At 39.2% G+C, this 4,332-nt stretch overlaps 1 pseudogene; it reads left to right on the top strand.

Moving 5' to 3' along the window:
* Nucleotides 1-2,822: 2,822 nt before the first annotated feature.
* On the top strand, nucleotides 2,823-3,281 carry LOC100412704 (small ribosomal subunit protein uS13 pseudogene; annotated as a pseudogene).
* Nucleotides 3,282-4,332: the final 1,051 nt, after the last annotated feature.

The raw sequence follows: 4,332 nt of genomic DNA, 5'->3' as shown, positions 1-4,332 counted from the left end.
GGGATTGAGAAAAGCCTCCAGGGTAGCACAAAAAAATAAACCAGAGATGGATGCAGGCAACTGAGGGGCCAGGCTTACTAGAGACGAAGGGCTCTCGGGATTCCAGGGTCCCTTGGGTGCCCATGGTCCCTGTGCTGTATCTGAGCAGAGCATCCAATAGACAGGAAGGCCCTGCCTTTTAATCATCCACCGTCGTCCTCTTTCTATTTCTGGTTTGTGCATCATCCTTCATTTCAACGGGGAAGTCCCATACATGAGTATCTCTCTTCTCATCATAGTGGTTAAATCTTTGTGGCCACCTCTGAGTATGCCTTTTGGAAAAACCATCCTTGAGTCAAAAGATATTTGCACTTAGAAAGCTTTTGATGGATGTTGCCAAATTCCCCTCCAAAAGAGTACCAGTTTACCAATTTACTCTTCCACTGGTAGTGTGTGAAAGGGCCCTCTCCCTCAATCCCAGCTAACACCAGGGATTATTGTTCTTTTGAATTTTGTCAGTTTGATGGTTTTAATATGGTATGTCATTGCTGTTTTAATTTGTACTTTTAAATATTACTTATAGGGCCGGACACGGTGGCTCACGCCTGTAATTCCAGCACTTTGGGAGGCTGAGGTGGGTGGATCACGAGGTCAAGAGATCAAGACCATCCTGGTCCACATGGTGAAACCCCGTCTCTACTAAAAATACAAAAAAAATTATCTGGGCATGGTGGCCCGTGCCTGTAATCCCAGCTACTCAGGAGGCTGAGGCAGGAGAATTGCCGGAACCCAGGAGGCGGAGCTTGCGGTGAGCCGAGATCGAGCCATTGCACTCCAGCCTGGGTAACAAGAGTGAAACTCCGTCTCAAAAAAAAAAAAAAAAAAAAAAAAACTTATGAAGTTTGCAATTTTTTATGTTAATTGTCAGGGAGTCCTGTTTTTTGAATTGCCTGTTTCGATTCTTGCTTTGTTTTATCTGAAGGTGTTCACTCATGTTTCTCCTATTGATATATTAAAAAGTTTCGCATATGCATGATTGCTTTTTTCCTACTATTTTTGGTCATAAAATGCTTTTAAACTTTTACTTTATGTTTTTAAAATTATTTTTTACTTTGTAGGCAGCCTGATATGCCTCAAATCATCAAAGTAAATAAAAATTAAAACAGTATCTTTTGCACACCATTGTCTTTCCGATATTAACATGAAGAAGGGAGCAGTTCTTTCACACCTTCCTACGTGGTTGGTTCACACCTTCCCAGATCTTCATAATTTGAAGATATAAAGCTTGGATTGTTTTTGTTACATTCCTATTTTTATACTTTAAATATTTTATTTAATAAATAACTTTTTGGAAGCAGGATCTTGCTAGGGGCCCAGGTTGGCCTTGAACTCTTGACCTCAGGAGATCTTGCTTTGGCCTCCACAAGTACTAGGATTACAGGTGTGAACCCTATAGCTGGCCATTTTGAATAGGTTTTGACATCTGTGTGAAATTTCCTAAACAAACGTAAGCCTAAACAGTGCAGGAACATAGTAAGCACTAAATCAGTGTTGGCTCTAATATTATTATTAACAGATATTTTAAATTAATTCTATGTTTAACTGCTTTAATTCTCAGTACCAGTTTTATTTTTTGTTTTCACAGAATTTTCTGGTCTTATATTGTTAGTTTTCTTCGACATTTCACATGGAATGAATTTTTTCAACTAAATTTTTTCAAGAAATCTACCCTGGGAATATCTTCCCTAAGCTTTCAGATATCTGGAAATCTTTTTGTTGCCTGCACATAGATAAAGTGGCAGTGTTTACTCTTGTGCAGTCACAATAGTTTTCCTTCAATGATGTTTCAGATCTGCTTATTTTGGGCTGTTTGACTTTACACGGGAGAAATCTAAAACCAACAAGTTTGCATTATTTTGGGTTTAATTTGTCCAATTTTTATTGGATAGTTGTAGAATTTGTCTTTATAAGGGAAATTTTTGCTCTGGTTTTTCCAGGTGTTGGACTTATTTCATATTTTTCTCTAATGTAATGTGGTAATGTTTTAATTTGTAGAAAAAAACATGTAGTGTGGTGTTTAATTAGTAATGCTATCATTGCTGTTTTGTTGTTCAGAAATACATTTGGTTCTTCAGTTTTGGCTTCTGTTCTCTGTCTTCGATACTTTGCTCCACTGTTTTTAAATCACATTTGTGTTTCCCTAATATCACTGTGGCTCTCTACATGGTCCCACTTGGGTTTTGATTCTACAATGGAACTTTTGGTTTTTCTTGCCATTTTTCTTAGTCCAACCATTTGCCTTTATATTTCATCTTGTAGTCTTTTCATCTTAGGCAATTATCTCCTTATAATTTCTCATTCCTGTTTGGTAGAGGCCAGCTAGCTTGTAGTCTATTTACAGCAAGTATTTACAAGTAATTTACAAGTCTCTTTACAACAAGCACTTACAACAAATAACTTTTTTTCTGGATCCCAGAGGACAGAATTTGCAGGTGTCTTCTCCTCTGATACTCAGTGGGGGTTAAGAACCAGCCAGACAGGTAGATTGTCCTGAGCTTCATGTGGGTTCCATCTCCTTTCCAGGGCATTATACCCAGCGTCCTCCAGCCCAAACCTCACCCCTAGAAGGCATACATAAAGGGACATAATATCCCCCATCCTTCTTCTCAACTGCATCAACTGCATTGTTCCATGGCATGCTGGATCCATGGAGTATATGGAAAAGTACAGCCTCCAGTATTCACTATTAACGGGAGCATGACTCTCCCCATCTTCCTCCTCTGCACACACCCCTATTCCTTACTTAAAAAGACTACACCCTGGCCGCCGCTTGTGCTGCTGCCATGTCTCTAGTGATCCCTGAAAAGATCTAGCATATTTTGCGAGTACTCAACACCAACATTGATGGGTGGCAGAATATAGCCTTTGCCATCACTGCCATTAAGGGTGTGGGCTGAAGATACGCTCATGTGGTGTTGAGGAAAGCAGACACTGATCTCACCAAGAGAGCAGGAGAACTCACTGAGGATGAGGTAGGACGTGTGATCACCATTATGCAGAATCCACGCCAGTACAAGATCCCAGACTGGAACTTGAACAGACAGAAGGATGTAAAGGATGGAAAATATAGCCAGGTCCTAGCTGGTGGTCTGGACAATAAGCTCCTTGAAGACCTGGAGCGACTGAAAAAGATTCAGGCCCATAGAGGGCTGTCCCACTTTTGGGGGCTTCACGTCCGAGGTGAGCACACCAAGACCACTGGCCGCCGTGGCCCCACTGTGGGTGTGTCCAAGAAGAAATAAGTCTGTAGGCCTTGTCTGTTAACAAATAGTTTATATACCTAAAAAAAAAAAAAAGATTACACCTCTGAAGATGCAATTTGATATTGTCAATCACCTCTTCATAACAGCAGATTACTTAAAAAGGGTTACCATGTCTTTGTGGCATGTAAAAATATGGAATAAGAAAGAGAACTGGGACAGTACCACTTCCCCAAAACCAGCATACAGAACAGACAAACAGTTGCTCAGTCTCTCTGTAGATGTGGAAGTAAAGGAGAGAAGTAGCAAGGAACACAAGCTTTGAGGTCAGACGGTCTGAGTTCAAATCCCGGACAGACAACTAGACTAAGATCACCCAGGGCCTGAGTGACTTGGGCAGTTATCTAACCTTCCTACAACTTAGTTTCCACCTTCGTAAAATGGGGAAGATGATAATAGAACCTTTCAGAATATTGTTGTAAAGAAAGTTACTATAAATAACTCAGAACAATGAGTCAATAAGTAAGCATTCAATTAATACTAACTATTGTGAACAGGCATTAGGAATCTTATTGAAATATTCTAAAACTGGTTTATGCAGATGATTGCACAATCAATCATTGAACTGCACATTTGCAAACGGGATTTTATAATATAAAAATATATCTCAACAGACTTGTTTCCTAAATCAATAAAGATTAGTTGTCATTACATATCAACAGGTTGATTTTTATGTATTAATTTTTAAAGTTTTTATGTTTATCCTGAGAATCTTGAGCCTCTTGAATATCTATTACTCACTTCTATAGTAAAATGATTGAGGATCTGCGAATTGTGTTGTAAAATATTCCCAGAGCTCCCAAATTATTCTGTTTTCCCAGAGCTCCCAAATTATTGTATTCTTCATACTATTCTTCAAATTAATAGATATTTGTTTTGCTCTTAACTACCCAATGTTCAGGAGTCAGGAGACCTGAATTCACATCCTGGTCCTGACATTCATTTGCTATGGAATTTAGAAAAATATCGCCCCCTTTCCAGTTCCAAATTAGTCCTCATCTACCTAAAAGGCAGACACAGCTAAATACTCTTT

Source organism: Callithrix jacchus, chromosome 5 (genome assembly GCF_049354715.1).
Source record: "Callithrix jacchus isolate 240 chromosome 5, calJac240_pri, whole genome shotgun sequence".
In the NCBI taxonomy this organism is placed as follows: Eukaryota; Metazoa; Chordata; class Mammalia; order Primates; family Cebidae; genus Callithrix; species Callithrix jacchus.
This window is presented reverse-complemented; position numbering and strand designations above follow the sequence as displayed.